The sequence below is a fragment of the Paroedura picta genome, chromosome 7, assembly GCF_049243985.1.
Source record: "Paroedura picta isolate Pp20150507F chromosome 7, Ppicta_v3.0, whole genome shotgun sequence".
NCBI classification, from domain to species: Eukaryota; Metazoa; Chordata; class Lepidosauria; order Squamata; family Gekkonidae; genus Paroedura; species Paroedura picta.
The window spans coordinates 31,030,662-31,053,920 of record NC_135375.1 but is presented as its reverse complement, the minus strand read 5'-3'; the positions used below and the strand labels follow the sequence as shown (position 1 = coordinate 31,053,920).

Below are 23,259 nucleotides of genomic sequence, written 5' to 3'. Positions count from 1 at the left end.
GCCAATATATCAGTCACATTCCTCTTGTCATACCATTGTTGTATCCTTCCAGCTCTAAAAGTAACTGACGTCAACAGAATTAACAGGATGGAAACTAGCAAGACTAGGGCCTGTATCTGAGATTTATTTTTTGTCTGTAGTTCTGTTTCAGACATGGATATAATTTAAAATATTCTATCATAAAAGCCATTATATCAAGAAAGTCAACCTTCTGATGCCAAAGTAGTTAGTCCTTGCATTCCCCCAAGGCAGCAACATGATTTGGCCTTCAGTGTCCACTCTGAAATCTAAAAGCCACGGAAGTGGTGTTCCCGGTACAATGCAAACAGAAGTCAATATTACCCCTACATTTGATATATCACAGGAAGACTGATTACCATAGACTTGCATGTCAAGCCCCAGAACATAACCTGACATATGAAACACGGTGCATGTCAGTTGTTTCTTATGAACTTTTTGCAAGATGCTAGAAAAGCAGAAGAGGGAGAATTATTCTTGATAAAATTGATACAGAACAGTTTTAAGAATAACTTCAAAGCTTCCATGTTCAATGCACAACTTTTGTACTATATGCAAAGCTCAGCCTCTTTGTATCCATATTCAGTGACCCCACGAACAACACTCTCACTCCTTGAAGACAGACAGGACAAACTAACAAATCTTCCTTAACACTTCATAAACATAAACCATTATGAACACTAAACAACCTGAAGTGTGAAGTCCTCTTAGGACTGACAGCCTAAATTTTTTTTAAACAAGTGGCGTGCTTCTTAAGACCTAGTTTTATTCACTAAAAATGTATATAGCATGAAAGAAATTATTCCACAAAACCAACTCCAGCATTAGATAAGGATAATTCCTATGTACATTGTAGACTAGCACTGCCAGTTCCGGGTTGGGAAATATTTGGGGGTGGAGCCTGAGGAGGACAGGGTATGGGAAAGAGAGGGAATTCATTGGGGCATAATGCCGTAGACTAGAGCAGGGGTAGTCAACCTGTGGTCCTCCAGATGTCCATGGACTGAAGCACTTCTATTCAACTGATAAAGCTGCTGGTGAGGGCTGGTGACACCTCAGGAATGGCACCAAAAGTGACATGTGCAGCTGCAGCAAGAGAGGGGAACTAACAAAATCTTTTCTCTTGATCTCTTGATCTCTTTTCTCAAAATCTCTTGATCACAAAACACTTTGCTCAAGACAGTGGCAATTTCTGCAGAGACTGAACCAACCAACAGACTTAGCCTGGAAATAGATTCTCTTTTTCATTTTTTCGACATTTGACTAATCCCATGGACATATGAACAAATCAGAATTAGCAGTGAGTCAATTATTATCCTGTGATAATTGAGTAGGTTTAACTTTCTTTCTACTTCATATCATTTAAACCATGTAAGTCAAATACCTTTCATCTACATTACTGAAGCAAGCATAATGTCTTTTTTTCTCTACGAGAAACTTAAGTATCTTGTATTCTAAAGAGAGTCAGAAGTCCATCATCAGAGTCAATAAGACGACATTAGTTAAAAATGAATGGGATCTAAATGTATACTGAGGAATTTAAAAGGAAGAGGAGGAACAGTCTGGATATATTCATGAAATCAATGAAAGGTCAACTTGTGGGAAAAGTTAGTAATAATGTGAACGTACTTGGTTGTGCTTGAAATTGTGCCTTGAAGATTTGCTGTGCAGTGGAAGAGACCTACTTGGGAGAGGTACTTAATGTAATGCAAAGGTGGTACAATGGGATGTACCAATTTAGATTGCAGGTGGGAGTGATCAGCAGAGTTTAAGAAGTAGACTGCTAAAAACATTAACACAAACAATAAGCATTTCTTCAAATATATCTGGAGCAGGAAACCAGCCAGAGTCAGCATTTGTATCAAATGGCTAAAAATGAGCTAATATTACACTGATTTTTGAAAAGAGGTCCAGAGGGGATCCAGGAAACTAAAGACCAGTTACCATGACATCAATCCAGGTTAATTGGTAGAAAATGTTACTAAAGATAGAATTAAGCAAATAGAGATACAAATCCTGCTGAGGGAAAATCAGCATGCCTTCTGCAAAGAGAAGTCCTCCCTTACTAATCTTTAGAGTTCTTTCAGATGGTTAACAAGAAATAGCGATCTGGTAGATATGATAACTGTATATTTCAAAAAGGCCTTTTACAAGGTACTTCACCAGAGACTCCTGAATAGGCCATCATGGTATAAAAGGACTAGTCCTCTTCTGGATTAAAACCATGAAGCAAACAGTAGGACTGATTCTGCACAAGGAATTAGCCCATAGAGAACTGCTAATTGTTCACGGTTTTAGTTTCCACATGACATCGGCAGCTACCTAGAGCTCTCCAGTGGGTGGCGCTTTCATCTAGTTTGCTCTGTAATGAGGGAAATCACAAAATCCCGATTTCCCTCATCTTATCGCGCTGCAAATCGGAGTGCTAACAGGGGCAAACCTGTCTGGAGTGAGAAACGCATGACAAGCCCACCCTCGCACCTGCCCTCCCCTCTCCATTTCTTGATGGAAATTATTTTTTAAATGGCGCAGTTCACGTAGCTACAGGACTGCAAAGCTACATGCCCTCACTTCAAATAAAATGTTCTCTTCAGTGTGCATGGTAATATTGGGATCGGGCAGCTAAAACACATTGTGTTTTCTGGGGGTTGGGTATGATGGGGGTTGGGTATGCTGGCGTACAATGCAGTATCCCTCTCCCTATTAGCTTGCTGTCCGTGCTCTTTGTTTTAAACCTTTATCATTAACACACAATCATTGGGGTCCAGTTGCCATGGCCAGCCTATCACGAATCTACCCAAACATAAAGTGAGACCATTATACAAAGAATTCCAAAAAGGGATTTATGGGAAATGTTTTATTGATATGGTGCGGAAGCACAAGTTTTATTTTAACTGTTCTGGTGTTTCCCCACAGCAATACGGAAGTGTTTTTTTTAAATTAATTTTGGGACTGGGGGGTAGAGGAAGTTTGAGTCTCCAAAACAACAGCTGTGAAGGGATTGGCAACCCGAGGAGCTGAGGAGAACCTTTGGATTGTCCACGCTTCCTGCTTCCCTGTCACCTCGTCAGGAGGCAAAAAACCACAAGACGGCAGGATAATGAGGGAGGGGTCTCCTGTCATGAAGTGTGCAAGCATGAGGATTACTATCGCGCTTTTGTAAGCAGGAGGAGGCGCGTGTTTTACACTTCTGTGAGGAAAATCTAGGAGCAAATTGACAGTTCTCACGATAGAGAGAAGCAAGCAGGAGAGTCTCACAAAGATTGATATTTGGACTGGTACTATTTAATTTAATCATAAATGATCTCAAATTAGGGGTGAGCAGTTTAGTAACAAAGATTGTACATCATATCATGCTGGGAAAGATACTGAAAACACAACTGATATTGCAAAGTTTCTGTATATATCTTTTGTGCAGCCTCATTTGGAATACCATGTACAGTTCTGATCACTGCACATTGCTGAGCTGAAAAAAGTGTAGAGCAGGACAACCTATGAGAAAAAGCTGAGGAGATATTAGGTTTATCAGCTTACCAAAAGATGTTGTACAGGGGACATGATGTAGATTTACAAAATTATGCACAGGATACAGAAAGGTGATACAGCATTTTCTCTCCTTCATAATGCTAAAACGCAGGGGTACAGAGTGAAGTTTACATGCAGTGGATTCAAGACAGGCAAAAGGAATTTCTTTAGTTTAATGGGTAAGTGGATGTAGCCAAAGTCAGGAGCACAGATTACTGATTAGACTGATTCATGGATGATACATGCATAACAGCTACTAGACGAAGGTATATCCAATCCAGAGGCTGTAGATTTCTGAATACTAATTATAGGGGGCACCATCAAACTTTTGTCTCTGTGCCCTATTTGTTGGCCCCTCAAGGGCAAGTGGTTTATGGTATGGGAAATTCTGGAATAGATGGGCAATCAGCCTAATCGATCAGAACCCTAATGTTTTTATTATGCCTGCCTTGACAAATCATGGAGAAAGATTCTAGCTATTGCATGCAGTGCATGTTTTCCAGTTACAGAGAAATTTTAATGTAGGAGACCTTTGAAAAATATAATCTCTTCCCCATCTGAAGTGGTTCTGTCTGTTCTACCCCCTCATAAGCAGCTCATTCTGCTGCATGCACAAAGCAGGACTAAATAATGTGTACTGAGGGTTATCTATACCAGAAATGACATATTTCTTTCATACATTTTTATTCTGCTTTTCCTCAAAGGAACTCATAGCAGTATACCTTATTCCCCCTCCTCAATTTATTCTACAAGAAAACCCTGTGATCTAGGTTAGGTCATGAATTAGTAGCAGGTCCAAGGTCACCTGCCTTACAGCGAATTTGGACTCAGAGCTCCAGTCTGGCACTTCAACCAGTATGCCATACCACCATCATATAAAGGAATGCAGAATTTATTGTGGTAGTTGTGAAAACTGCTGTCAAGTAACAGCTGACTTATGGTAGCCTCATAGGGTTTGCAGGGCAAGAGACATTCAGAGGTGGCTTGCTATCACCTGCCCTCGTATCATAACTCTGGTATTCCTTGGAGACCTCCAATCTAAATTCTAGCCGGGATTAGGGCAAGGACAATCCAAGGATGAGGACATTCCAGAGGCATGATGCCGCCACAGTGCTGTCCCAAGTCACCACTAGATAAGATCTGAAAAAATACTCAAAAAATACCTTACCAGTATTTTTCAGCTATTATTTAAGCCAGACACAGATCAGAGAATTTTATCGGCTACTGATATAGCTAAATCCAAATTAAGCTGATTTCTTCCAGCTTTTATTTGGGCATATTCAGCTATCCCAAACATAATTTTGGTATAGTTCAGAGCGTTTGGCAGTGGAATAGGCTGCCTAAGGAGGTGGTGAGCTCCCCCTCACTGGCAGTCTTCAAGCAAAGGTTGGATACACACTTTTCTTGGATGCTTTAGGATGCTTTGAGAGCCAGTGGTTAGGAGTGCGGACTTCTAATCTGGCATGCCAGGTTCGATTCTGCACTCCCCCACATGCAACCAGCTGGGTGACCTTGGGCTCGCCACGGCACTGATAAAACTGTTCTGACTGAGCAGCGATATCAGGGCTCTTTCAGCCTCACCCACCCCACAGGGTGTCTGTTGTGGGGAGAGGAATGGGAAGGCAACTGTAAGCCGCTTTGAGCCTCCTTTGGGTAGGGAAAAGCGGCATATAAGAACCAACTCTTCTTCTTCTGATCCTGCGTTGAGTAGGGGGTTGGACTAGATGGCCTGTATGGCCCCTTCCAACTCTATGATTCTATGATTCTATGAATCTGGGGCTAGCTCCTCTTGCAATTTGGTTTAAACCAAGCTGCAATAGGAGCAAACCCAGGATTGGACGTAGACAGTGGGAACTAAGAGCTCCCAGCCAGCAACAACCCCAATGCAAGCAGATTCGAGAACAATGATCATAAGAGTACAAATGAAAGGTAAAAGTAAATTAGTGGCAAATTAGTAAACTGTATCATAGTATCTAAATTATGCAGTATGATAATTCTTTACTAAGACAGCTAATTAGTCCTTTTTAATTCAATTGCAGTTCACAAAAACGTTGGAGAAAAAATATCAACGTTATTAATTTTCCACTAATTTACTTTTGCTTTATAACTGTACTCTTATGATTCTTGTTCCATTTTGTCTGAGAAAGAGTACATGCACTTGAAAGCTCACGCCTTGTATAAATCTTTGTTGGTCTTAAAGGTGCTACTGAACTCAATTTTTGTTTTGCTACTTCAGACCAACACAGATGCCCACTTGAATTTATTCTAAGGGATGAGAGTCAAAAGCTATGCTGTGCATGTTTTTATATTGGTACTTTTAAAACAATTTTAATGTATTTTTACTATATTACCAAACTAAGCTCCAACCAAGGAGGAAGGTCTCCATCCTGAAGGCTTAACAGAACTGAGCCAGTTCCATCAGGGCCCCCAACTGGAGCTCATTCCACCAGGCAGGGGCCAGGACCAAAAAGGCCCTAGTCTGGGTCAAGTACAGGTGAGTTTCACATGAACCAGAGATCTCCAATCATTATGAACTTGCAGAGCATAAGTTCTGCATAGAGCACAGGAAGTCAGACAGTCCCTGAAATACAGTGGGCCCAGAACACAAATGGCCTTAAAGGTCATACTAAAACCCTGAACTTGATCTGGTAAGTAACTGGGAACCAATGCACTGGCTGGATATGGATTCTACAAGATGTCTTCATGAGAACCATAGCTGCTGCATTGTGTACCAGCTGCAGTTTCCAGGTCAAGGACTTGCCCAAGTACAGAAATCTAGTCTGGATTTCCATTGCGTGGATCACTGTGCTCAGATGTTCCTGGGATAGGTAGGGCGCTAGTACCTATGCTAGTTTGGCATAAGTAGAAAAACACCAGCTGGGCTACTCTAGTGACTTGCACCTCCATAGAAAGGGAAGCATCAAGATTCCTGATTAAGTGCGAGATTTTCAATTGCACTCCACCCAGGCTGGGCAAATGTGCTCCTGGTCTGGCCCTCTCCCACCATGAGCTGGTGTGTCCGAGAGTGGCGGGTATTAAATCGAACAATAATAATAGTAACAATAACAGTAATAATCAAACTACAGGATCACTAGCTTGGAGAGTTTGAGTTTGGGCTGGCTTTGCCTGAGCCACACAAACAATTGGCTAATGTTTCTCGGGGGGGAGTCAGGGCAGACATCCATCAAGTCTTAGAGTTGGGTGTCATTAGTGTACTGATGGCAACCCAGCCCAAAGCTCCAGACAAGCTGGCCCTGATGTTAAATACTGTGGGGAGAGTACTGCACCCCATGGAACCCCACAAGGGAGATGGTAAACACATGACTGTTCCTCCCCCACTACAACTCTCTGTGCCTGGTTCTGAAGAAAGGATTACTGTGTCCCTATTACTACGTTCAGTGCTTTATTTTTTAAAATATACTTATGATATTCACCACCTTGGGGTCTCTATTCCAGTGGAAAGGAAGCATAGAAATATTCTAAATTAATAAATACAAAAAATTAAAAGAATTAAAATATTAAATATAGTTATCTTTATATTTTAAATTGTATAAATACACTTATTTAAATTACTACAAATCCATGAACTTGCTAAGGAGTAAATGGTTCATATTCCATTTTAAGTGAGATTAAGCAGAAAATAAATACAGAGATATTTTAACACGACTCAGCAAGTATAATAAATCATAATAATTTCTGGTTGCAACCAAAGTGCTACTCCTATCTCTGAATGTAATCAACTAGATCAGTTTAATTTTAAATTTACCTTTATAGAAAATACCAATTTTTAAATACGTTTCTTCTGAAGGGTCTATCACACTACTTAGACTCAAACCAATACAAAACCAGAAACAAATCTTATTTGTCTACAGCAGATTTTCTCAACAAGGGTTTCATGATGGCCCTAGAAGGATTTCCTGAATGGGTGGGAGTTGTTTTTCAGTGTGTTAAAATGTATCAGATGATATGACCATAAACAGTCACATTGATCCACCCCCCCTCTCCCAAAATGACCAATTAGGGACCTGAAGGGGGTGGGAAGGAGAGGGACCCCATACAGGTGTGTACACAGCTATGCTTCCCAATCATATTCTGTACTATTGCACCACTCCTGTGGTTTCTCGAAGCTTGAAGAATGTGTCAAGAGTTTCTCAACAGTAAAAATGTTTGGAAAGGCTGGTCTATAGGTTGGTAGAGACCACAGGCAGTGATCAAAGAAAGCCAGAGGGCAGTGAAGGCCACTGAAAAAGAATGCAGGACAGACCTGGCAGGCCCCAGATGATAGATGCAGGGAGGCACCAAGTCACCAAATGCAACAGGGAGACTCACAGAATACCAAAAGGAAGGCTGAAAAGGCAGGTACAGACTGGCTGCTGAAGGCAGAGGGCAAGCAATACAGACAGTAAGTCCAAAAAGTATTTATTTGTTTGTTTGTTTGTATTTCTATACCGCCCATTTATTTGCAGCTCTAGGCGGTTAAAATCAGGTTAAATAAGTTTTAGTGTTCTATCTGCTATCCCAAAATCATTCTGAAGGTGAGACCCTACAGTCATAGCTCGGGTTAATAAGGCATCAACATTGGGTTAGACAGATTACCCAAAAACATTTGATTGAACTAGCCAGCTGGTCTAAGTAATATGAATATTTAAAGCCACATTGAGACCAAAATTGTCAGAGAGAGCTGCTTAGAAGACAGCCACAAGGATTTTAAAACAAAACGTATGCTAAAGATAATTTATATCAAGACTATATATAAATGACTCGCTTTTCTCAATTATTGCTCATTCACAATAGAAATTAAAACTTTTATAAAAACCCTTTCTGAATATATATCTAATAATACACTCTCAGAGTAGTCCTAAGAGCACTATCCTGAGAGTAAACCTCACTGAGCAGACTTGAGCAGGATTCCACGTAGACTAATGGTTTTTAAGAAACAAATGAGGTGATTATGACCAAAAAATGATCTGAAATGTAGCAGTCCCCAGAAAAAGCATATTAAAATGGGAAGGAATAGATGAGGAGAAGGTTGCATTTCAGAAAATCTGAGAATAGTCTATTTAGAAATGAACACTTAACTATTGGAATATGCAAGACCTGTAAAAAAGGTAAAGGTAAAGGTATCCCCTGTGCAAGCACCGAGTCATGTCTGACCCTTGGGGTGACGCCCTCTAGCGTTTTCATGGCAGACTCAATACAGGGTGGTTTGCCAGTGCCTTCCCCAGTCATTACCGTTTACCCCCCAGCAAGCTGACCTGTAGCATGACTAAAAAGCATATCAAGAATATCCTACAGGGGGCATCGGTGGAGATGTGCATTTAGCACAATGAGAATAGGAACTTCCTCATATTTTACAAATAATTTTCTCCAGTGTCCCGAGTGACTCAACTGAAGACTACCTTCTTTCTTTGAGCACACTACTCCCTGCTTGCCTTCACAACAGATGAAACAATTTATATGTAGGTAGGACTCTCCTCTCTTTCTATACAAAATTGGTCCTCGTTTTATTATTTTAAGCAGGTTGGCATTTGACTCTCTTTGCACATTTAAACTCTTCCAACATAAACAAAGCAAGAAGATAACAGCAGGTTTATGGTATAGTTGACATAAAATTGTGCATCTGGGCATATATTAAAGTCATAAAGGAATGTACTCAGAATACTTAATATCACTGTGTTCAAAATGAAAAATATACACATGTGATCTTATTTGAAAATGAAGACAAATATAAGAAATAAACAGCATCTGGATTAAAGATATTCTTATTCTTCCAAAGGGCAATGTTTTGTGAGGAAAGAAAATTAACTACCCATGAGTGAGTTTATTAATGTCATTGATTTCCATTTTTAAAATAATAAACAATCTAATAAAAATGGGAGAGAATTTCCAGCTCAAAGAAGACTTTGTAGCAGTAATCCCTATCTGCTTCCCTTTAATAAGAGAGTGCCATTGTCACTGTAAATTTTTAAATGCCAGAGTACTTGTTTATCAAATTTATTAGGTACACCTGTGATTTTAGCTACCGCATTCTGAATTTTAATGTTTAAAATATTTTTACAAGCTCTATAAAACTCCACATTGCTTGAGATGGTTATGAATTACAAATAAAAAGGTGATTCAGAGATAATTTTTTCTAGGGCTATGGAACGACATTAAAACACTTTTCTAATCAGATTTAGTTTGGAATAAAATTAAAATATGAAATTTTGCATAATCGAGGCCTGCAGAATTTACAACAACAAACTGAACACAGTCCAGTGGCCATATATGGTGGCTTATTGGTGGCTCAATTATCTTTATTTGACTCTAACAGGAACTATAAAAATATGCAAAGTTGTCAAGCATTTATCACATGACAATATATAGCTGATGAGCTATACTCAGTTTGATATGTCACATGTCTTACTGAACTGGTACCATATTTGATTTGTGAATCCATGTAACCATATAAATTGTCAGACATCTCTGGGTTCTGCAGGGGCTGTAAGACGGAGCTCTTCTGCCAGGTCTTTTGTTGAGGCTGGGCCAAATACCAGGCTAATAAGTGTGGGTCCTTCCCTGTCCTTGTGAAATATGGACACCCCCCTGGGGCCGACCATCACCCCTGGATTTACAGCTTCTTAGTTACAACTGGAAATGGATGAGCTGAAAAACGAGGACATTATGGGGTAGTATCACTACCATCTTGTTTTTTTATTTGTTGTTTTATTTTTACTTTTTGTATGTTGTATTTGTCGGCAAGAGGGCTGGTTGATGATTTTATTATGCTGTAAACTGCCATGAGCCAGCTGGCCTGGGAGTGGCAGTATAGAAATGCAATAAATGAATGAATGAATGAATGAATGAATGAATGAATGAATGAAACTACTAATAATGTAAATTTTCTTCTGAAGCTGATGCCTGTTGTCTTTTCCAGTGATCAAGAATATTCTCTGGTCAGGTTTTACTCAAGCTAAGTTTTTATTTATTGGGTTGGATCCCACAAGTGGAAGGCACTGATCTTTCCTGCATTCCCTTTCCCATAGTGGATAAATTGATTTCCTGGTACTAAGGGAGCACATTGACTAACAGCCATATGGGGAGCTGCTGGACTTAATTGTTGTATGTTTTGTTACCAAATTATTTTACTCTCCTTGTTACAGTATTGCAAATTAGGTCCATTCTAACCTACCCTCTCATGCTGTTGTCATCTCTCACTCAAATACAACCTCCTGTTATCTAGTCTTTATGCTATACATCCAGTCATCCAGCACTCTGTCTCCAATAGTAATACAGCCCTCTCATCATTCTCAGGCCTGGGTTTGGGATGGAAACAGTTTTGTTAGTCCTTTATCAGTACAGTGGCAGGGGGAGTAAATTTCAGTTGATTGCCTTGCAGGGAAACACCTTTCCGCCCCACAAATGACACGGACTCCAGTTATTCATTGGCAAAACTTGGCCACAACCTTTTATTATTACACAGCGTTGGTAAGCATGGGGAAAGCTCCCGCCATCTAGTGGCTCCCAGCCACTAGACAGCCCAACCTTTTAAACCCAGCGAGCATGCGTGGGTGCATCCGGCCCCATACCAGATACCCCATGCCCCCAATGACCTGCTGGGTAGCAGGGAGATGGCAACCCTCGGAAACCTACTGAGGCGCGAACCTCTGTCAGGTTCCCGGCCACCTGGAATGCGTCACCGTTCCAGCCCCCCTCCATGAGCGAGGGCTGCCCGGTTTCTCTTACCCTCGGCCTCACGATGAGGCCCCCTACCGCGAGTGAGCCATCATGCATGCATGCCTCACTCGCCAAGGGATCTTCCCCATGCCACCTTTCCGACAGATTGTGACAACTTAACATTGTAAAATTGAACAATAAACAATTCTCTCTGGACAATATAACTCTGTGTTTCTTTCTTTCTTTCTTTCTTTCTTTCTTTCTTTCTTTCTTTCTTTCTTTCTTTCTTTTTAACTCATACAAATTTGTCTCAATAAGGTTACCAAGGCTACATTCCAAACAAAAACTACCACCCAAACTCACTAACCCTTCCTTAAATTTGTGGGTGGGTGGGTGGGCGGGTGTTCTCCCACTGATGGGAGAGAGGGAAAAGGCCCCGAGCCTCCGGCCCCACCCCCTAACAGCTGAGGGGCCGGGGGAAAAACAACCGCCGCGCCAACGCTCTCCGCGCGCGCGCGATCCTCCGGCCCGCCCCTGCCGCCCCCGGGGAACCACGGGACTTGCAGTCCCAGGTCGTCCAGCTCCCTGTGGCACGGGGTTCTCCCGACAGCGGCAATTGCCGTCAGGGTAAGTCCCGCCAGCCCTTCTCATTGACTTCTCAGCTTTTGATACTATAAACCACAGTATCCTTCTGAACACAGTGCTAGACAGGAAGTAGGGGGCACTGTACTTCAGTGGTTCCTGTCTTATCTGACCAAACAGTTCCCTGAGGTGGTGCAGGGGCACGGATGCTTGCCCCACTTTAGTTTATGCTACAGGTTCAATCTTATCCCACAAAGTTTCATCTTATTCCCCATGTTATATAACATTTTCATGAAATCATTGGGAGAAGTGATCCGGGAACTGGAGGGAGGTGCCACCAATACACAAAAGACAGCCAGCTCTGTTTCTCCTTAAAAGCTAAGCCAGCTGGGTCCGTGAAAGTCATTACCTGGAGAAGGTAATGGGATGGATGAGGGCCAATAAAGTAATTATTAATTCAGACAAGACTGGGGTGTTGTTGATCAATGCAAAAGCTGCTAAGGTACTGAAAGGTAAGACTGCCCTGGAGGGAGTTGCACTCCTTCCTGAAGGGGCTGACTCACAGCTTGGGGGTGATACTGGATCCTAGCCTATGGCTGAAGGACCAGATCTCGTCCATGGCACATAGCACCTTTTATCAGCTCCAGCTAATTTGCCACAGCAGAAACCAATGATACATATTGACAGTATATGAATAGACCTAATCCAAGCCACAGAAACAGTCTATCAAACTCTTAACAAGAATACCAACAAATATGGAAATGTTCAGTTAAAAAAATGATAAAGACTGCAGCAACTATTAGACTATCACATTAATTTCTCATGCAAGTGATCTTCAAAATCTTACAGAAGATGTTAGAATACATGCAAGATGTTTTAATTATATCAAATGAAATACTATCAAGACTCACTTATTCAATATGAATACAATCCCATACCAATAATCTTTTCAATCATCTATATCATGTCAGCCGATCTTTCCATTCATTAAACATGTGATCCTACCCAATTCTCCTGCTGCACTTGCTCTATTATTTGCTTCTGAGTGTCTTGGCCAACAAAAAGAAAATTTTAAAAATTCAGAATCAACAGGTCAGAGCAGAGGACAAGAAAAGAAGTAGGAAGCCTACTGGACACAAAACAAAATTGGGGAAAGAAGAGCATAACTGAAGAGCCATATAAAATAAAATCAGCAGGTGGTCTACTGTGTTCTTTTTGACCTCTTCCTGCTGTTTTGTGCTCTATTTTTTCCAGGCTCATCTATTGGGTCTTGTTAGTGATTTTTGGAGACCTTTTATCAACAGGGTACTTTTAAAATAATAATTCACTTATCTAACAATACTATACTGAGAAATATAGAATCAGTACTAAAAAATCCACTGTATTCTTTTTTTTACCTTCCCAGGATGCCCTTTTCAGACTGATAGCAATTTCTGACACATTGATTTGAATTCTCTGGATCAGACTTCATTACTCCAAAAACTCAGGTGTAATTTATTACTAGACAATAAGTTCCAAGGTAGAAATACCTTTCATCAAAGTACATTTCTTGCTAAGAGTTATTTGTAGTGTTACAATAAATGTTCCCATTACTAATTCTAATATCAATTAATTGACATGAAGCAATTCAACAAAAGAATGCTCAGCCACAATGTACTCCAAGCAGTTACTCAAGGAAGAAAGTTGGGAGGGGTGGAATAGAGATTGACAGGTAGGAGTTGACCACATACAGTGGCAAAGTATGCAATATTGTACATGTTTCTCAAAGTTTAAACATACATAATTCCTGCTGGAACCCTGATTGTTGAAAACTGAGCAGCCAGCTCCAAGCAGAATAATGTTTCTGTGCTGCAAAAACAGAACTACAAAAATGTTTCTATGCTGCAAAAATGATATACTGATTTTTACCTAACCAATACTAAATATACATTAAAATCATCATAACATCTGTAAAAACTGTCCTACAGGTTATAGTCTTCTCAGCCAAACACATTAATGCCACACAAATTCAGGTGATGGACTAAAATGCAAAGGATAGGAAGGAGCAGGAAGATTCTTTGTCACCGGAGCTCAGTTCACAGGACTTTACAGAAGTATAACAAGAAAACTTATAAAAAATCTAATGAGCACATACGTTATTATGTTCATGCAAAGGAATGGACAAAATATTCAAACATAAAATGTTTATGGCTCCAGACCAACAATTTTCACATTTGAATAGAACGCTATCATTTTCAAGGTCAATTTCCCTTCCTCCCTTTTCAAAATCAATCCAGAAACTGCTTAGGAATCTAATTGCAGCTGCATGGAGAGGGGAGGCTAGTCCACCAAGAGCTCAGTGTTTCTACAAGCTGAGGCCCACCTCCCTGACTGTTGCTTTTTTTCATTGTAGTATCATTATTTTAGATAGTTATTGGTTAGGGTTCCCCCCCCCCCGAGATATGATTTAAAGAAGAAAAGCAGGTCAGAAATTGGTTCAAGGTTTTAGTTCTCACCTTCAAAGCTCTAAATGGTTTGGGACCCTCGTATCTTTGGGATTGCCTTTTCCATTATGCCCCCCAAAAGGCACTAAAGGCCTAATGACCAAAACCGACTTGGTATCCCTGGATCCAAAGTGATCAAATTGGCCTCAAACACAGCCAGGGCCTTCTCGGTTCTAGCTTTGGCCCCATGGAATGCTCTGCCAAGTGAAATCAGAGCACTGTGGGACCTTAGACAGTTCCACAGGGTTTGTAAGACAGAGTTGTTCTGCCAGGCATACAGCTGAGGCCTAATAACTAACACCTGATCTCATAGATCCATCTGCCTGCATCTGCCAAACTAACTCTTAAGGAGGTCTATATCATTCCCCCCATCTCATGATAGGATTTTTAAATGATCAATGTTAGAGCTTAATTTACCTGGAAATTTTAAGTAAAATTAGATGTTATAAGGTATCTTATAATTTTACGGGATTTTAATAATTGTGTTATGATCAACCCTGAGTCTGCTGAGAGGGTGGAATAAAAAATAAATATTTTAATAAATTATCTGCAGCTCAAACTGTGAAGAAAAACTGATGTTGTTGTCAAACCACTTAGCACAAAGATGGCTGCACTAGTTTAAAACGCAATGAAACTCTTCTACAAGCTTTAACTTCCCTTAGTTTATGACCTGTTTTTCTACACCAAGTTTCTTGATGATATATTTATAATGTTTACCAGAGAACAATGTCTAGATAAATTTATGAATTGAATTATTCTATAGCACCCAATGATTACATTTATATGTAGTTTTGATAAAGTAAAGATATCATTCTTAGATACAATGGCCACAGTAGGTCCCAAAGGTAAATTGGTGGTCTCCTCTTATAAAATGCCCATTGGCACTTACCGTGAAGGGTACTTCTCCCTGGGTTCTAGGACTCCATCCTTGATGGGTGGTTCTCACCGCTGGTGCTAGGGAGGCAGGCCTTAAATTTACTTCCTCTTCCTGTCTCCCTGGTAGAACCGCCCTCATCTTCAGTTGTGATCCTTCCAAAGCTCAGAGAAACAATACTCCAAACTACCGTAACCATAACTCTCTGTAATAATTTTTCTTTTCTTTCTTTCTTTTTTTAATAATAAGAACATGAAATAGTGGAAGAGGAAGCAGAAAAAACAGTTCCGAACAACTAAATTCCAATATTCCCCCTTTTCCTGTCCCATAATGACTATAACTGGACTAAATTTCAGACGACGTCCAGGGAGGGCTGGATGGAGTCCTAGAACCCAGGGAGAAGTACCCTTCACGGTAAGTGCCAATGGGCATTCTCCCCTGGTTCTAGGACTCCATCCTTGATGGGATATGCAAGAGCTTACTTTGTCCCGGGCGGGATTGTGTCGTCTGAATCTAAGCCTTGTAAAAGAACACTTCTGCCAAAGGCAGCCTCCGCTGCACTGTAATCACTAAGCTTATATGGCTAAATTTTTGTCCTCAGTTTTTTAAACTTAAACTGTCCGATGCATCTTGACTATCTTTGTATAGCCTCCTAATCTGCTTTATGCCAATAAACGTATTGTATTGTATTGAATACTAAGCTTATAGTGCCTAATAAAGGTGGAAATTGAAGACCAGGTAGCCGCCTTGCAGATCTGTTCTACAGAGGCAGAATTTATCATGGCAGCATTTGTTGCAGCCCCCCTAACTGAATGCGCTGTAATGCCAGAGGGCACAGGCCTACCCAATGAACTGTATGTTTCAGCAATACAATCCCTGAGACACGTTCCAATAGCCACAGTAGACATCCTTTCCCCTTTATTAGGCGGAGAAATGCTTATGAACATTGACTCTGATCTCCTAAATGGCTCCGTACGTATAAGGAATGCCTTGAGGGCCCTTCGTACATCTAATCTATGCCACAAAACTTCTTTAGGATGTTTAGGGTCAGGAAAGAATGTAGGCAAATTGATTTCCCGCATCCTGTGGAATCTAGATTCCACCTTGGGCCTAAATATAGGATCTGTCCACAAAACCACCTTATCTTTGTAGAACACCCAAAGATCTTTCCTAATGGATAAAGCTCCTAATTCTGAAATTCGTCTAGCAAACGTTACTGCAACTAAGAAAATAACCTTGAGTCGCAAATGTCTCAATGAAATATCCTGTAAAGGTTCAAAAGGTTGTCTCAGCAACGCTGATAGTACCACACTCAGGCTTCAAGTTGGGAAATGATGCACGGCTGGGGGAGAAACTACCGTGGCTCCCCTCAGAAACCTAGTAAAGTGAGGATGCTTGGCTAAGGGAAACCCTTGAACCTTCGGAATAACTGTCGCCAAGGCTGCCACCTGTCTACGTAATGTGGATGGTTTCAAACCCTTATCCAATCCTTGTAAAAATTCCAAGATGACCCATAACCCAGTCTTTAAAGGGTCCTGTTTTTTTTTTTGTTTGTTTGTTTGTTTTTTTTTTTTTGTCTGCACCACCTGACAAATACCTTCCAAGAATAGTTATATATCCTAACAGTAGAAGGTTTTCTGGCCGCCAGTATGGTGCTAGTCACCTTTTCACTAAGGCTGCATTTTAGCAGAGCTGACCGTTCAGTCTCCGCGCGGTCAGCTGTAGCCAGCCTGGCTCGTAATGCCAAACTGGCCCCTGTGTCAAGAGATCTGGTATTACCGGTAATGACAGGTGTTTCCCCACCGCTAGACGCAGGATTGTTGCGAACCATGGTCTGCGTGGCCAATAAGGAGCCACCAGGATTACCTGTGCCCCTTGCTGTCTGACCCTTCTGAGTACCTTGGGAATGATTGGGACTGGAGGAAATGCCATTGAGCCGTCAGGGCATCTATCTGTTCTGCTCTGAGTTGAGCAAACCTGGTGAAAAACCGAGGTAAGAGCGCATTCTCCTGACTGGCAAATAGATCTACCACTGGATTGCCAAAGTGATCCACAATCATTTTGAATACACCCCAATTCAAGGACCATTCTGCTTTGGAAATCTCCTGTCTACTGAGCCAGTCGGCCTGTACATTCAGGATCCCTTTGATATGTTCTGCTCTCAGGGACAGAAGAGTCTTCTCTGCCCATTGTAAAATCAGTGACGCTTCCTTGTGAATTGAGGGAGATTTCGTCCCCCCTTGCTTGTTTAAATAAGCCTTGGCTGCAACATTGTCCGTTCTTACCAGGACATGCTTTTGCTGTAATTTGATTTGGAAGTGTACCAAGGCCAGTCGAATTGCTCTGATTTCCAATAGGTTTATTGGAAATTCCCTCTCTTGTGCTGACCATTTCCCTAGAACATGCCTAGTCTCCAGAGTGGCTCCCCACCCCGACAGACCGGCATCTGTGAATAGGACTAATTCTTGTTCACGAAAAAGCGTCCCTGACCAAGATTCACCAGCTTCAGCCACCACAAGAGGCTGCTCCTTACGGCAGGAGTCAACCTGATTCTGATGTTTGACTTGGCTGTTATTTTCTCCTGAAATGGCCTTAGAAGGGACTGTAAAGGACGCAGGTGGAAATGCCCCCATTGTAATGCTTCCGTGTTTCTACCAGAACTCCCATGAGTTTTGCCAGTGTCATAAGTGAAGTTGATTTTTCTCGTATCACAGCCCCCACCAGATCTCTGGTCTTTTTGATCTTTTTGTTTGGCAAAACCAATTTTCCTTTTCTTTTTTTTTTTTTTTTTTTCTGTGTTCAACAAAACTCCCAGATGCTCCAAAGCACTGGGTAGGAACCATGGAACTCTCTTCCAGATTGACTAGAAATCCTAATTCCTTCAGAGTGGTAATCACTCTCTCTGTGTGTGATGTTGATTCCTGAGCTGATGACGCTCGGATCAAGAGGTCGTCCGAAAATGATGTATTAACACGCCTGACTGGCGTAATGCCACAAATGTAATTGGACGCCAATCCCCGTTTGATTTTGGCACTGTAAACAGAATTTTCTCTGTTCCTCTGCAGGAACTATTTCTATTGCTCTTATGTTTAGTAGATGTTGGACTGCTTTTAGCAGAGCATCTCTCTTGAGCCGATTTGCGCTTAATGGGGACACCAGACACCTGTTGGGGTGAATTGCAAAAAATTCTATTTTGTAACCAACCTGAACTATCTCTGCAGCCCATTAGACGGACTGCGCTTCAACCATCTGTAAGGGAACAATGATAAACGACCCCCTACCGGAATCTCCCCGTCTTCTAGGGAGTCATGCTTTATTCTGGGAGGAGTCCCTGTCCGGCTTCTCCTGTCTGTTGAAGCCTTGTCTGCTATATCGGGAGTAACGTCCCCTACGAAGGGAATATCGACTATTCCCCCAGGATCCTCTCCTGTTCTCCCGAAATCTTGGTAGGGTGTTCTGTGATCTGAAAGAAAAGCCTTGAAACTTTCTATCATTACCACGTCTAACAAACTTTGGCATCATTTGCTTTTTATCTCGGGTTTCGATCAAAATTCTATTCAATGCATCCCCGAACAATTTATCTCCCTGAAAGGGGTAGGCAATAACAATGGATTTGGAATGATTGTCTGCAGGCCAGGCCCTCAGCCAAAGACCACGCCTAGCAGCTGCCAAGGACACAAGTCCCCTGGCTGCAAAAATAACTGCATCCAAAGTAGTATCTGCTAAATAACAAACTGCCTTTAACAGTCGTGATACACCTTCAGTAGACTTCTTGTCTGCTTCAGGAATTAATCTTACCAGCTTTCCAGTCCAGACTATCGAAGCCCTAGCCGTTATGGAAGCTGTGGACGAGGCTCTAATGGCCATAGCTACAGCCTCATGTGCCTTTTTGAGAGAAAAATCTCCTTTTTATCCATCTGGTCTCTAAGGTGACCCTCACCATTCTGAGAAACCAGACCCTGTGACTGCAAGGCCGTGACTGGTGCATCGACCAGAAATGTCTGTAAAACTCTTCCACATAGTCTGAGAGTTTGTACATTTTTTTTTTTTATATATATATATATATATATAAATGCCGGAAATTGCTTGTTAGCCATAGGTTTTTGCCATTCTGCCTTAATCTTTTTTTTTTTTTTCCCAAAAAAACTCAGGCATAGGAAACACCTTTTGTACGACCTCCACAGGAGGAAAAAATTCTTCCTTACCTTTCACTCTAGGCTTCATATCTTTTTCTGGCGGTGCCTCAGCTGCCTCTGGCTGAATAAGGGCTAAAGCCACAATACATTTCTGTAATAAGGGCTAAAGCCACAATACATTTCTGTAATAAATCTTGAAAATCCTCCTCTTTACAAAATCTCTGAGTTGACTCAGGTACCTGAATATCTTCCTCCATCGCCTGTGTCCCCTGTTCTTCATCCATCAAAAACTCACCTTCTGGATCGTTCACAGACGATCCTGAGGACATAGGTAAATTATAGCATATCTTTCTAGCCGCCTTGGTGGGAACGGACTGAGGAACCTGCTCATAGTGAACAGAATGCGATGGGGAATAATATTGAACAGGAGGATGCAGCATCCTAGGCAGTAAAGGTAAAGAAGGCACATTTAAAGCAGACCTCTGCTGATAAAACGAATTCATTTCGTTTCTTAACATACACTTCATAAAATTGAACATTTCAGAGGACATGCCAGCAGGCAGCCCTTCACTCACATTTGTAGGTCTGTCTCCAGAAGAAGTGCCAGGCCATGGGTGTCCCAGAGAGCCAACAGAGGTTTGGGATTCACCTTGTATTATAGAGCTCGTGCAGTCATTTTGGCATTCAGCCACTAGGGGGACTCCTTCCCCCACGTGCAACTCAGAGCTCGGCACATGGCTGCCCTCCAGGCCAAAGCTCCCTGCAGAGCTAATAATGACGCAGTCAGAATTGCCTCCAGAGCTTGTTTGTTTAGGCAGAACGCCTCTGCTAGCCCGTTCACACTTCTCTCCACGCAGCCTTTTGGCTGTTTTGCAAGTAGCCTTGCTAGGCTTATCGGGCTGCTGCTGGGCTGCCACGGTCAGTAAGGTTCCCGATGGAACGCAATCTGCCGGGCCCGTAGCTCCACCGGCAGCTCCATGCGTGCCTGGGAGATCAGACTCCAACAAATAATCATCTTGAAAAACACTTGTTGCCATTCTGAACAGTAAGTAAATTTCCTATTAATCTAACTTTAAACTCTAACCTGGTAACATTAACTATGAACTGGGAGGGAAAGATACAGAGGAAAAGAAGTAGAAGGATTTTAGTATAGAAATTCCAACTAACAGTCTTAATCTAGCTTCTATAAAAAAAAGGTGAAGAGCTAATGCTCACACAACCGCACTCCCTGCAGGCAGGAGAAAAACTGAAGATGAGGGCGGTTCTACCAGGGAGACAGGAAGAGGAAGTAAATTTAAGGCCTGCCTCCCTAGCACCAGCGGTGAGAACCACCCATCAAGGATGGAGTCCTAGAACCAGGGGAGAAAGCCAATGGATAAAAATACTTTGTTGCATTATGATAGCTTGCATCCCTCCCATCTTAAGAACAACCTCCCTTATGGGCAATTTCTCTGGCGCAGGAGAATTAATGCAATACCAACTACCTGTAAGGAGGCATGTGATGGCTTGGAGAATACATGGGGATATCCAGCATCTATAGTTAAAAGAGAATGCAATAGAGTGGAAGCTGTGGATAGACGTGACTTGTTGCTATACTAGAAGAGGAATCCCCCTACTAAGCTAATTTGCTCTTGTGAATATTTTAACCATGCTAATAACATTAGGTAAATTTTGTTTAAGCATTGGAACTTGGTTGAAGACATACAGGAAAAGCTGGAGCCTTTGGCTGATATATATTATCCCATTTAGTTATTTGAAAAATTGTTTGGTAAGGCATCCTATTCTTTTTAAATTTTGGATAGGGCATGTATAATTAAGGGGAATAGAAATAACTTATATTTATGTTTGTAGGATTAAGGAATCTGAGTGTTGAGTAATATAATGACTGACATATAGAGGTATGGGTTGATATCTGAAATAATTTGTTTATTAGTATATGTTTGTATAATTACATATTAATTTATAATTATTTATTGTTTAAGGACTCACTTTTCAAAATATGGTAAATCTAAAGAATATTTATCCTTTATGAGGTGTTAATCAGCTCCTGATCTGTAAAGGAAAATGCTACCCACATGTTATGTGCTACCAGCTCCCTTGCATACATAGCACAAGTGGAAGGGCCTAGTTTTAGGCAGGTGTTCTTTGAAGCTAAAATGACCAAACTGAACTTTTCTTCACACACTTACTTGGTGTGAAGAAGTGTGTGCACACCCAAAAGGTTCTACCCTGAATAAAACTTTGTTGGTCTTAAAGGTGCCACTGGACTCAAACATTGTTTTGCTGCTTCAAACCAACATGGCTACTCACCAGAATCTAATATACTTTGGTTACATTATGAAAAGAAAAGAGTCACCGGAAAAGACAATAATGCTAGGCAAAGTTGAGGGAAAGAGGAAAGAGGAAGTCCTGACAAGTGGTTAATTGATTTATTTTAAAAAGCCATGACCCTCAATTTGGAAGACCTGAGCAAAGTTGTTAGTAATAGAACGTTTGGGAGGTTATTAATTCAGAGGGTAACCATTTTGGAAATGAATTAATTACACTTAACACACACACTTAGACCTGTCAGATAGACATATTCAGCACTGTTTTTAATAATGCAATTTCAAACACATCTGCAATATTTTTTGGACAATCTGCTTGAAGCATGTATTTGTTTGTTTTTAACTTTGAGCCAAATCCTCCTTCTAAAATAGATGTCAGTCTTATATAACTGAATAAATAGTTAACAAAAGAAAATGCAGACCTTCGCATAAATGTAATACACTTATAGTTATTGTATTGCTTGGTTGTAGCAAGATTCTATTCTATTTCCTACCTTTATCTTTTCTTCCCTAAAGTAATCCCATAATCCACACTCAAAATCATTGATAAAGAGACCAATTACCAACTCTTATCAACCTGTCACAGTAAGCCTTAAGTAAAAAATAGAAGCTTAACAATTCCTATTAAGTTGTTTGCATTTGGAATCTTCTGTTCAGCACCTCAACTGATGGTATCAGCTGCTTTTCTTCCACTACATAAAGAGGTTTATGACCATTACGTGGCCATCCAGAAACAACCTGATTTATCTATGTATGAAAAGAGATTAAAATACAGCAAAACATTCCCTTGGGAAGTTTTTAGTTTGGCACCTATCATTCAAATAAAGGAGAATTTGAAAAGCTGTTGAAACCAAAAATGTCAGTACAATTAAATTCCCAAGCCCTTTACCAGTTTTGTAAACCAAGAAGCCTACTAACAATATTTTTATTAGGCTATTCTATGCCCACAAATGAACAGATGAATTTTCTACTTCTAACGTAATAAGAACAGTTACCAAAAATATGTTGAATGTACAAAATGCAGTGTTATCCATATTCAAAACCAGGACTTCATAAAGGATTCCCATATCCATACATCTAGCCTTAATGCTATATGCATCAACAGCTTCTATTGGCTGCTATTCTGAAATGTATATACAGTTCTCAATATTTTTTAGTCCAACCCCCTCCCCTGCCTATGTCTAGCCCCCCTCCCAAATTCTTCATTGTCTGAGGTTTCTTTCTGGCAAGAATTTTGGTAGAATGTAGTTCAAATAATACTGATAACAGAGAGACACAGAATATGCATCAGTGCCAAACTGATTTAATCGCTGATGTTTTTCAATTGTTATGACTTCTACAATGTTATGTTTTTGTTTTGTTTTATTTAGTCTCCTTGTGCCAGAATTATAGAAAGGTGGCATAGACCTAATCCAAAATTAAATATATAAGTCTATGCGATTTTGACTACGCATCCTTAAGCGGTATAAATATACAACACTAACAAGTGTCACATACTTTAAAACACATACTTTAAAATGTCCTTGGAAACAAAACAAAGCATATGCATTTATACATAAGATAAGAGGTCATCTAAGAACACTTATTTTGAATCAATTTTTTTTAAAGAAATGCTTGCAAGGCTCTAAACAAAATCCATAATTTCACTGTTCAACGAT

At 40.7% G+C, this 23,259-nt stretch overlaps 1 protein-coding gene across 8 annotated transcripts in view; it reads right to left on the bottom strand.

Moving 5' to 3' along the window:
* The window catches only part of MAST4 (microtubule associated serine/threonine kinase family member 4), a 275,824-nt gene that overhangs the window by 148,771 nt on the left and 103,794 nt on the right, over positions 1-23,259 (bottom strand). The window lies entirely within an intron of this gene.